Below are 13,045 nucleotides of genomic sequence, written 5' to 3'. Positions count from 1 at the left end.
GCTCCCCCACTCCCCTTTTTAACCACTTATATTTTCTCCAAAAACATGAAAAGGCTCATCTTTCTTTCACCTTTCTGACTTATGCCTTTATCTCTGTAGACTACTTGGCTTCCATAACCAAAATGGTGCCACACGTGTGGTAAAAATCGGATATTAGGGGCTTTGCCATTGCATTGCACTTCCCTCACAGCTAAGACTGGCAAACTCACTCCCATCCAGTGCGCTGGCCAGCGACTGCAGAATGCAGCTGGGCCAGAACAAGGGCACAGTCAATGGCACTCCATGAGACATGCCCTCTGTCCTGCTGACCCTCCAATGTACAAAGGACATGGGTCACAAAATACCCCCTCCACACACAGGCACTCTTATTTAAGTCCCCTCGCTGCCCAATCTCTTTCCCCCAATACCACGCATGCTTTGGTTTTCAGTGCTAGGTCTCTTCTGGGAGGGTTTTGTTTTGTTTTTGTTTGTTTGTTTTTTAACTCTGGCTCTTTACACACAGGGCTGGAGCCCAGCATTCTACACACAGCTTACACAGGGTGGGGATGACCGTATGCAATTCACGGACAAACCAAACTCAGTGGTCTGCTCTCATGGAAATAAGTACTTACTTAAACATGCGGCTTGTATTGGTGGGGAGGGGGTGTGAATTACTCCAATCCCAAGTAACTAACCAGAAATTTCAATTAATTAAAAAAATTAAAACCTGCCAAGGAATCCCAACTTCATTCCCACCAGCTCCCCTTTCCAAATAATCAAGGTAAACGATATTATGTTCAGGCATATACATGCAGACATGCAGGGTCAGTCATGTACACACAAACGTAGATAAATGTATACTTGGGAGTGGGCCTCTCTGCTACCTGTTTAAGCTCTTTGGAAGCATTTGTCCTTCCATTTAAATGTGCTTATACGACATGGAACATTTCTGCACTGCTGCTCTTTACGACTGGCACAGACCGGCTTGTTTTGCTTAGTAGCTGGTTGTTGAGTTTAAGTATGAAATGTCTCCAACAGAGTCTTGACTTGAAGGCTTGAATCACAGATGATGGACTTCAGGGAAGTGTCTCCATGCCAAGGACTGTGGTCTAACCAATGGATCCTTGGAACCATGGATCCTGATGACAACGTAGTGTTAAAGTAAGAAGTGGGTGGAGGTGAGGGAAATAGGTCCCTGGGGCATTCCCTGAAATGCTGCATCTTGACCCCTGACTTTTCTCTCTGCCTCCCAAAATGCCATGAAATGTCTGCTTCTCCATCACATGCTCCGTGCTCCACCGTGATGAAATGCCATATCACAGGCCCCACAGGGATGGGTTCAAACAACCACAGACTAAAACATCTGAAACTTTGAGTCAAAATAATTTTAAATTATTTCTTTAAAATTTACCATAGCAGGGAAAGTCTCACCAATACAATGCTATGCCACACCATGCCCAACAGATATGCTACCATCTGTATCCTCGCTGGTACACTTTGAGATTCCTTCCAAGTCTTGACTATTACAAAACACATGCAAAGTACTTTAGTGCAATTATAGCTATAGTGTTGGGATAAATGCAACTGAAGTGCCTTCGAAAATATTTTCCCAACATGCATTCCTTCCAAAAGTGTGTCCAGTTATTTTTAGGTGGCATCAATGGCTTAAGATTTATTTTTTTATTTTATGTGTACAAGTGATTTCCCTGAATGTATGTGTAACTGGAACGTGAGTGCAGTGCCTCTGGAGGCCAGAAGAGGGCGCTGCATCTACTGGAAGGGAAGTTACATTCGGTTGTGAGCCATCTGGGTGCTGGCAGTGGATCCAGGGTCATCCACAAGAACAGCAGGGGGCTCTTAGTCACTGAGATGACACCAGCCATTTAAACTGTCATCAGATGACAATTGAAAATGCTGCCTTTTGGGGTTGGGGATTTAGCTCAGTGGTAGAGCGCTTGCCTTGGAAGCGCAAGGCCCTGGGTTCGATCCCCAGCTCCGAAAAAAAGAACCAAAAAAAAAAAAAAAAAAAAAGAAAGAAAGAAAGAAAGAAAATGCTGCCTTTTAAATGTAAAATCTTTTTTTTACATCATTAATAAGGCGATGCTTGTCAGATACTAGCTTTCCTTTGAATTATGCATTCATACTCTTGTTTTCTCCTGTTGGGCTGATGGATTTTGTCAGTTGATACATCTGAGACCCCCTTCAAAGAAATCTAGCCATCAGCTGTTTCAGGTACTATGGAGTATTTGTCTTAATTTCCACCTGACTACAGCTTTGGTTTGGTTGGGAGTAGAGACAGTCATCTAGAATGAATGGCATTTTATTTGAGTGTATGTGTGTTTGTGTTCTATATATGTGTGTGGTTTAGGGGCACGGGTGTGCCCGTGGCCATGCACGCAGATGGGGCCACACTTGTGAATACAAGCTGAGACCAGAGGAAGATTACTGACATTCTGCTCTACAACTGTCAACTACTTCTGTGAGACAGAGATTCCTATTGTCTATGGAGCTAGGCTGGTGGTGACGGGCAAGCTGCACAGTCCCCCGTTTCTGCCTTCTACAACGCTGGGCTTACAGGTATAACACGCCCACATCCAACCTCTATGTGGATGCGAACCCAGGTCTTCATGCGTGCTTACCTACTGAGCTACTCCTGAGCTTCGTACAGGCATTTTAAATGAAGCATCGATTCCTATAAAACCTATTAGCCTGCTCCCAGTCGTGGTATGCTCTGACCGGCTATTATGTGTGGCTTATGTAACACGGTCAGCAGAACTCAGTTGTGAATCTCATGGAGCCACAGCACCCTCTGTACAGTGACCCACCATTGCTACGGTGTATCTCGAGTCACTCAGAAGTTACCAAGCGCTGTCTTGTTCTTCTTTCCTTGCTTCCCTTCCAAGTGTGTGACAGAAGGGTGCATCTAGAAATCGCTCTTTTATTTTAAAGAATCCAGCAAGTTCTTCGAATTACCTTTGTAATTCACAAGTGATGAGCCGGGCCTTCTGCTTCAGGGCTCAGTGTGTTAGCGCCATCACCTACTGGCTGGGCTCCATGCAGGAGCCTCCTCATACCCGCCACTAGCATTCGAAGAATGCCACGGGACCAGCCCAGGGCAAAGGGACTCTCCTGCTCTGCATGAGAGCAGGTGAGGGGCATCGCAGGTTTTATAGATAGCTGCAAGTTTCAGGTTCTGACTGTCTAACTGGTAAATGTTTCCTCTGTGGCCTCTCGTTCCTCATCCACAGGATGGTGGTAGGCAAGGGTGACAGAGAACAAAGAGCAGCCTGGTGGTCGGTCTGCTGTAGGTAATAAAAGTTATGTAGAGAGAAGCCCCTGAGAGGCACACCTGAGTTTCAAATAAATGTGGCCCATCCACATAATAATCACAGATACAAACAACAACATGGATGAGAATGTGGTGTTGTCTAACAGGCCTATATAGGGCAGATATGGAAGTACTACAGCCCATGGAAAGAAGCAGTCAAGAGACTCTGGAAGGGAGGTGACAGGGTAGGAATGAGAGGCTTTAACTAAGCAAAGAGCCGTGTGCCCTTAAAGACAGAAGGGTGTCAACAGAAGCTCTGTGTGACCTCTAAGCTTCCCCGGGTATCCCAGACAGGAGGAGCTTTCTGTTCCTTTAAATAAGACAGCGCTCTTCTTGCCTCTCAAGGAGGAAATGGACGCGGCTGCTCTTGGAAGAACAGCTAATCCTGACCTTAGGAAGGAAGGAAGGAATGCTGCTCCCTGAAGTTTAACCACGGAATGTTTGACAAGCATTCTCACAGAAACACTTCTGCACAGGTCGGAGAGCCCTGCCGGCTTCTCACTGCAGCCCCTCATCACACCCGGGAGGTGGTCCTGATGCTGTTACAAATGCAGGGCTTCACACAGGCTTTCTAGGGATGCTACCAGAGGCTCCGCTCTGAGGGGCACCAGGTGAGGGCAGAGCAGCACGGTCTCCACTCTCTTCCACTCTCCCAGAGCTTCCACTTCAGCATGGCCAAGAGGCTTGCAGGAGAGAGGGGGCACAGCCTAGAGCGTGTGGGTGACTAAAGTTGCTTCAGAGGGCGCCAGCAAGAAAACAGGAGAGGTCACTGTCCTAGGGTCGGGGAGTTCTCTGAGGAAGCCATACCTGGACTGGTGGCTTAGAAGAGAAGCTCACCCAACAGAGAAACAACAAGAGCAGAAGGTTGAGGCTGGGAAGGGAACAAAGAGGAGGTAGGCCAAGCTGGAGAGTAAGTAAAGGTAAATTCATTCTTGACGAAAATCACTGACGTCTTAATTGTGAGTGTTCTGGTTATGTGCTTTGAGAGGTTTGGTCAGTCCCCTGCTTCTGGGAATAAGTAAGGCCTGACTCCCCGGCTCCTGGCTCTATGGCCTGGACCACCATCTCCTGCACCTGTCTCTCTCTCTCTCTCTCTCTCTCTCTCTCTCTCTCTCTCTCTCTCTGTCTCTCGTGTGTGTGTGTGTGTGTGTGTGTGTGTGTGTGTGTGTGTCTGTATTCCAGTGCTCACTGAACAGAGAGTGAAAGGGTTCTATAAAGAAAGCATCACTAGGGGCTCTGAGCTTTAGCATCAGCAAGGATCACACTCAGGGAGCTGGGGCTGAGAAATGTCCACCCTTGTCAACAAAACTTATAGCTAAAGGAGGACCAAACAAATCTGCTTTCGGCTTCCTTATCTTGTCTGAATTCCAGATTGTCAGAGTGGACAAAATCACACGGGACAAAAAACAAATCAAAGAGTGAGCTTCCAGCAAAACAAGAAGGGGCTGTGTGGGAGGGAGGGTTGGAACCAAGGCAGTGGCTGGAACAGTACCTTCCTGCCTTTCGGGATTGAGATTTAAACATGTGAACAGCAACCCCAGTAAGGATCCTTGGGGTCTCTCTGAAAATCACTGGTGGTGAAAATGACTCTCGCCTTTTACAGTACTGTTTGTTTGTTTGTTTGTTGTTTCTGTTTCACTGGTTGGCCTGTTTTTAAATGTTTGTAACTACTAGGAATATCACACTAGCAAGTAACTTAGGAATGATGCTCATTGGGATTAGGAAATTTAAGAACTGCCTGCTTTCTTGCGTTTCAGCCACACATTTTTGGTGCTAAAGTTATGCTTCCTGATACAAATGCAGAATGTAAATGAATTGCTCTGGGGATGTCAGCATTTACACGACTTCTTCATTTGATATTTATTAGCATGAATTAATATGCCGGTTGGTATTTGGCAACAGATTTTTTAAAACTTTTTTCAAAATAATAAAGTCAACTTTGCTGTGATGCCATAGTGCTTTCTCTTTTAAAAAAAAAGACTTTATTTTCACTTTCGTTATGTGTGTGACAGACAATGTGAGTACAGTTGCCTACAGAAGACAGAAGAGAACATCAGACTGGAGATACAGGCGGATGTGAACTGTCCTGAGTGGCTGCCGGGGAATGAACCTGGGTCCTCTGCAGAAGCAGTCCTCTTGTCCATCACTGAGCTGGCTCTCAACCACCACACTGCTTTCTCCTAAAGCTTGATTGTTCCACTTCTTACAAATTTTAGCTATTTTTGAGATTTCAAGCACTGCAACTTCTTAAAGAAAGCCACCATCCAACAGGCAAGTGAATTTTGTAGTTATTTTATTACATGAGTTCTATTTTACTTGATCTTCAGGAAAGATCTAAATCAAGAAAGATTTATCGAGGGTAAATATATTTTATTTATGGTTTTAGAGTATATAAATTGTCGTTCTCAATGTTGATATCGTGTCTGTCTTCTGTTGGAATGCAACTGAAAAAAAAAATCACCTTGGCAGCTGAAGCGATGCCAAGCAAACTGTGGGTATTTGTGGAATACGTTTGTGTCTGCGGGCAAAGGTGCATGGTTAGAACGTAGAGACTGAGCTATCTGGACTGGCATCAGCTAAGAGGAGAATGCCTAGAAGCTGTGGTCTTGTCTCTGCTCTCAGAGACAGGCACAGGCTGCAGCATGGATGCTGGATGTTTCCCAGAGGCTCACACGGGCAGACTAAAGCTGCCAGGATGCTGTGACTGAGAGGTGGGGCCCTAGGGCGGGGTGGTGGATCCCTAGGGACTTGCTCCTCATAGTTGTCTGTTTGTTTGTTTGTTTCCCTGGCTCCAGATGTGAGATGATCTCATCTTACACTTCTGCCAGATGTTTGTCAGAAGTGCTAATAACAGGTGCAACAAGTCAAGGCTTTAAAGACTCCACAACTAGGATCCAAAAGAAACATGTTCCCTCCTCAACAAGTTAACTTGTCTCACTTGTCATTATCAGGATGGAATGCTGACCCAGACGAGATCTTTAACCAGTTCAGTAATTTGCCGACATGCGCCGATTGTTTACATGGCATGAGCTTCAGTGTTCATGTTTATACAGAAAGACTTACAAAGTATAAATCCCCGTAGAGTGAAAGGGTGGGGTCAAGCACATGTGTGTGCTCCTGCCACCTCAGTGCAGTGGGTGGAGGCCAGGAGGGAAAACAAGCAAGCGAGCATGAGACATAAGGAGTCTAAGTGACCTCGGTGCCCTAAGACTCGCTACGGTACGACACGCGTTATAGACAGCACTGAGAGTGTCACCTCTGTACCAGCATTCTGTTGGGTTTGTTTTCCCAATTCCAGGGACTAAATTCAGCACCTTGCACTTGCTTGCCAAGTGTTGCACCACTGAAAGAACTCCCTCAGCACTCATATTTTTAATTTGTGTGTGTATGCATGAGTGTGTGTGTGTATGTGCATGAGTGTGTGTGTGTATGCATGAGTGTGTGTGTGTGCATGCATGTGTGTCTGTCTCTCTGTCTCTCTGTATACGTGTCTGTGTGTATGCATGAGTGTGTGTATGTATGCATGTGTGTGTGTGTGTGCACATGAGTGTGTGTGTGTGCATGTGTTCTATATATCTGTGTAAATGTGGGTGTGCTGGGTGCTTCTGTGGAGACCAGTGGCCAGCATATCTTGGTCCTCACCTTTCATCATGCTTAGAACAGGGTCTCTTGGTTGATGCCCACTGCATACCCAAGGCCAGCTGGCCTGTGAGATGCTGGGATTCCCCTGACTCCAGCTCCCTTGCTGCCTTAGGGTTACGGATGTGAGCATCTCACCCAGCCAGCGCTCTGTCTGCTGTAGGGACTCGCAGACATTTCCTCAAGCTTGCATGGCCCAGTGAGTCATCTCCCCAGCCTAACGTTCCTTCTGTAAAATCTCATTTTGTTTTAAAAATAATGTGGTCTTCAGCCCAATGAGTTCTATCTTTCTCTCTTTTATCTAGCATTCTAGCGTACTTTTAAATATTTAATGTTTTAAAATGAACAAAATTGTATCTAATAAACTGCTTGCCTAAAGCGCTTTGTTAAAAAATTTTAATTACTTGAAATGATTAATGTAACTCTCAAAGATCATTTTACCTCTGTCTAGCTGTGCCCTAATAATTAATTAATTAATTTTATAAAAAGAAGGAGCATGAGAGTCTCGAATGATCAGAATTTAAAGATACAGAACTGAAGAGCAGAAGAGTCTTCTCCTGAGGAAGGGGTCAGGGCTTAATCTGCAGGACAGCTCCCCACCATCCCCGAGGAGAAGAAATGGCATTTAAAAGTAGATTTGTAAATCAGGAAACCACGCATCAGGCTCTGATTGTGTAACTTCCCGCAAAACCCAAAGCTTGATATTTATGGACAAGCACACATGCCTTTCCCAGGATTCTTGTTTATGGCAGAATATTTCAATTTATGAATTCCAGCTAGGCTGCTCTCTAATGAGAATACAGCCTGTTTGGGTTTTAAAGCATTCTGACATTTAAACATGTTTACTTTGGGCCTCTTAAAAAAAAACACAGAAATGTTCCCCGCTATAAAAAGTTTGATCTATTATACTTGAAAAACATAATATGAAAAATCCCTGGGCGATGAATCTTCCTTTGTGGTAGAACAACGCTCCTTTCTCACTTCTTTGACAAGTGGCACTGTTATTTATAAAGTTGACTTAGATAGGATGGCATATAACTATAGCCACATATTTTGGTAAAAGCTGTCAGATAAATGTTTTGCCTTGAAAAGCTAATTCAAAAGTCATTTTCTCTTAGCCCGGTGTACATGGTACCTTCTTGAGCAGACGCAAGGCCAGGATGCATACACTATCTGTGGAGAATGACGTGCATTAAGAACACATTAAACCTGGCTGAAAATTCTTGCTGTGCCAAGGAAGCTGATTGGCCACCATGTCAGAGGGTTCCCACAAGAAGGTAGGGGCTGATCGCTGATCACTCCAGTCACCAGATGGGAGGAAGTCAGATCTTAACTAAACCAGTGTGCCCGTCCGACAACCTCTACCCAGAAACATTTTCCTTAGATGGACCACTCCCCCACCTTGAACTTCTAAGAGTCAAAGCAATTCTAAGTTTAAGACAAAATACACAAGTAAGAAAGAACCAAGCTCCTAAAACCGTGTGTCCCTGCTGCAGACGCCAACTCCACACCTGTTCCGAGGTGGGGGCGGGTCCTATCGTTCTGCATGGGCTGTCAGTCAAGCTCCTGGATGGTTGTGCCAGTTCATGACTATTATTATAACTGTTGTTTTCATGCCCACGATCATCAGATTTTTAGAACTCATTCTACTGATGAGACTAGACACATTTCACTCAAAAGCCAAGGCGTATCTGTTAGTGCTGGCTATCGAAAGGTCTGACTTTGGAATGACAAGGCTGGGCAGGGTAGACAGTACAAAGTGATTTTTTTTTTTTGGTTCTTTTTTTTTTTTTTTTCGGAGCTGGGGATCGAACCCAGGGCCTTGCACTTCCTAGGCAAGCGCTCTACCACTGAGCTAAATCCCCAACCCACAAAGTGATTTTTATGATGTCTGTTATCCACAGGTATGGTCTGTCAAGTCCCATGTGCTCACAGCGCGTGTAGATAGTAAACATTTATATTTCAAAAAGCCACTGGGAGAATGCTGCTATGCTGTAAAATCAAACTCCGAGAAACAGTTAATGGACACTGATGAGCTTTATGTCCTTAAACGTGAGTGTATTCTTTAGAATCCATCCATCACTTACATCCGAAGCACTTCGATGGCCTCTCAAAGTTCCCCTTCCCACTCACCTTCCCCCTTTCTAAGCCAGGCTACTGTTCCTCCTTTCTGTCCACACTGTTAGCTCCTGCCAGTCCTTGATGGATCCCTACTTCCTTGATCTAATTAGGGTCTACTCTGAACACATAAAAACCACCCACTGCACAAGGAGGGAAGACGGAGATGAAGTCTAAAGGCAAGAAATTCACTGAACAAAGTGAGAGAAGAAAATCGCCAAACACAGAAAGAAACGAGCCTCTAAACAGACATGACTGGAGAAGAACTTCTCTATGACCCATCATAGGAAAAGCATCTTTGAAAAATCAGGCAACAAATTAAAAAGAAAAAAAGAAAGAATATTCAAAACTAAAAGGGAAAACCACCAACTCACCTGCAAGAGAAATTCATCACAGTAACAAGATTTCTCATCAGCAACCCTAACAGCCAGGAAAGCATAGAATGATATATGTTAAGCCCTGTCAACAAAGACCATGATACCCAGGAAAATTACCACTTAAAATCATTGAAAAATAAAAGTACTAGAAGACAAGCACACATAAAGTCAGTTTATGAAAACCACACCAACAGTGAAGAAGATATATAAAGGGATATTATACACAGAGAAAAAAGGAAGACGGTTTCATGCACAACAGAATAGGGAAGTCTACAGATATTGAAAGGGATAGGTGAGCAGAGAAGCCTTGAGTGGGTCATAATTCCCAATCCAGTAAACCTCTAATACTAAAAGTGGCAGAAGAAAACAGCTACCAATAATTCAAACAACCTGAAAATGAACTCAGAACAAAGCAACCCTAGGAAATAGCAAACCCATCTCGACAGTAACCTTAAATGCAAATGCTCCAACTCACCAAGTAAGGGACAAACTGACGAAGTGAAATGGAAATCAGGGTCTGGCCATCTCCTTTCAGAAATGCACTGGGCAATACTGGTAAAGAGAACCAAACACTGAGAGTCAGAAGCTAAAACTCAGCCTCTGTGCAAACAGGAGACACCAATAAGCTGCTATAGTTATACCATGTCTGATAAAATACCCCTCAAGTCACTGCACTACATTTACCAAAAGAGAGAAAACTGAACATATACCAAATAGTAGGCTCTCAATTTCATAAAGCAATAAAAGGTGTGAAAGGTGAGAGAGGTGACACAGCAACAATGGAAAAGTGCTTTTCATTTTTAATATGTATTTCATTGTAATAGAATTACATCACTCTTCCCTCTTCCTTCCCTCCTCAGGCCCCTCCCCTGACACTCACTCTTAAGCTAATGGCCTCTTTTCTTGGTTATTGTTACATGTGTGTATGTCTGTGCACAAATAAATATCAATACAACCTCCTGGGCCTGTTCTTGTTGGTGGTATGTATATGGTTTCAAGACTGATTAGTCTGCATTGGACAACCAAAAAGGGGGCTCATCCCTGAAAGATGCCACTTCTCCTTCTGTTCTCCTATTGGTGTGGTCCTTTCTGGGAGAGACTATTTCACACAGACTTCCTGGTGCTTTGTCTCTATGGTCTTTCTTCCCCCTCTTCCTCAAGCCATAGAAGTAGGAGCTGTGATGAAGACTCTACACTGGGTTTGGGCTCCCTGCGATCTGCTGGTGTCTGTATTGTGTCTGGCTGTGTGGTTGTTGTTTTCTTGTTTGTTGCTGCCACTGTTTAATGCCAATCTCCTTAAGACATTGTAATAACTCTAATTGAATGAAAAACTGCCAAAACCAAACCCAACAGCTTGAAAGATAAATTATACCAAAGGTTAGCTGAATTCAACACATATTTGCAGAATAGTCCATCCAACAGAGGGGGCACATTCTTCTCAGTATCTACTCTCTAAAACTGATCATACTCTGGGGCACAAAAAAGTATTAAGAAATATAAAAAAAATGAGAAAAGCAATCCCTTTCTTATCAGCAAGAGAAGCAGCAGCAGCAGCAACAAAATGCTTGTAGTAGAACAATTCACTACCCCTTCCCTTTCTGTTTGTTTTTTGAAACAAGATCTTACTATGTAGTTCTGACTGTCCTGGACTACATAGACCAGGCTGATCTCAAACTCAGAGAGATCCATCTGCCTCTGCCTCTGCCTCCCAAGTGCCAGAATTAGAGGCCTTTGCCACCACGCCCAACCGCAGAATACAGGATCATTGACTAAACGAGAGGGGAAATGTTAAATGCCTAGAACCAAGTAAAAACGAGAGCAGCCTCGCAGATACAGCTAAGGCAGTTAGTTCTAAGTGGGAAGTCACAGCTCTGAGTACTCTCATTAAAAAAAAATGCTGAATAAATAATATAGCCATGCAATGTAAGGTTGGAGGAGGAGGAAGAGAAAGAGGAGGAGGAAGAGAAAGAGGAGGAAGAGAAAGAGGAGGAAGAGAAAGAGGAGGAAGAGAAAGAGGAGGAGGAAGAAGAGGAGGAAGAGGAGGAGGAAGCAGCCCGGCCTAAATGTAGGAGGTGGCAATCAATAATAGACTGAGGGGGAAATGAATAAAACAGAGACTAAAAGAACAATGCAGAAACTCAGCCAATAAAAGAGTTGGCCTTTTGAAAAGATGACCATGGTTCCCAAATTCCTAGTAAAACTAAACAAAACAAGAGTAAAGGTGCACAGTAACGAAATTACGCATGACAAGGGGGTTACAAAAACAGACTTCTAATGAAATTCAAAGATTTATGGGGCAATTCTTTAAAATCTTATATTCTCCAAAGCCAAAAAAATCTAAATGAGTTAGACAAATTCCTAAACAAGTATGACTTACGAAATACGTTCAAGAAATTATAAACAATTTAAACAGATGGTTAAGGACAAGCAATGAAAATGCAACGGTATTTTAAAAGTCTCCCACAAAGAAAAGTTCAGGACAAGTTTGATTGGTGGATTACACTAACCTCTGAAGGAAGAACTAAGACTTCTTTTAACTGTTTTGAAAATTACAACAGGAAGGAACACTACCAAATTCATCCTGCAAAGTTATTATTAAACTATATCCCCTAAGCCAGATAAAGACATAAAAAGGGAAAAAAAACCAGAGAAATTTCTCTGGTGACTATAGACATAAAAATTCTCAATGAAATACTTGCAAACTGACATTAAGAATACATCACGAATGTGCTACATCATCTCAGGGACATGAGGTTCGTTCTCTCTCTTTAAGTCAATAAATCTAATAAACTGAGAAAATCACACAAGCATCTCAGTAGAAACAGAGAAGACATTGAATGACAGTCCAGGTAAAGTTCTGAAAACACTAGTACAGAAGATATAGATCTAAACATAGTGAGGGCCATATTAAAATAAGCACGGTCACCTTTCTAGTAAATACTGGGACACCAAGCATTTCTTTTGAAATCTAGAATGAGAAAAAAATTCCCGTCCTTCAATATGTACTTGACGTCTGACCTAAAGCAGTAAGAGGAAGAAATTGAAGGGATACAAAGAGAAAGGGAAGAAGTCAAGGAGCAGATGGCATGACCTTAGACGTCACCACTCTACATATCCCACAGGGAGACTAAAGTATTCAGTGAGGAAGAAGATGCCAGATGAACATACAAAAGTCAGCATTTTCTATATACCAATAAGTTTGCTGTGAGAGAAGATAGGAAGGACACCCGGTTTACTGTACCTTCAGAAAGGAAGCCAAATGCTCATGAAGAAGCCTAAGGAAAGAGGAAGGAGACCTCTACCATGTAACCTTGAAGACACTGAAGAAAGCAACTGAAGAGGATGGAAAGATGTCAGGGTCAACGTTGTGGAAATGTATTCATTAAGAAGATTGTCATATATATTCAATGCACATATATTCCAACAATACTCCTTATGTTACTAGAAAAATCAATTCTAAAATCCATATGGAAACACAAAACTCTAGGATAGTTAGACAATGCCAACATACTACAGAGTCAAATAACAGACTCCGTGGTACTAAACCAGAAAGAGACTTGCAGGCCAGGGAAATATGTAAAAAGAGGATCCAGAAATAAACTAC

At 43.2% G+C, this 13,045-nt stretch overlaps 1 protein-coding gene and 1 non-coding gene across 11 annotated transcripts in view; one reads left to right on the top strand and one right to left on the bottom strand.

Moving 5' to 3' along the window:
- Positions 1-13,045, bottom strand: part of Enox1 (ecto-NOX disulfide-thiol exchanger 1) — a 552,870-nt gene that overhangs the window by 340,193 nt on the left and 199,632 nt on the right.
- On the top strand, positions 1,900-1,980 carry Trnap-ugg7 (transfer RNA proline (anticodon UGG) 7). The gene has a single exon. It is a non-coding gene; the product is annotated as a tRNA-Pro (tRNA).

Source organism: Rattus norvegicus, chromosome 15 (assembly GCF_021556685.1).
Source record: "Rattus norvegicus strain SHRSP/BbbUtx chromosome 15, alternate assembly SHRSP_T2T, whole genome shotgun sequence".
In the NCBI taxonomy this organism is placed as follows: domain Eukaryota; kingdom Metazoa; phylum Chordata; class Mammalia; order Rodentia; family Muridae; genus Rattus; species Rattus norvegicus.
This window is presented reverse-complemented; position numbering and strand designations above follow the sequence as displayed.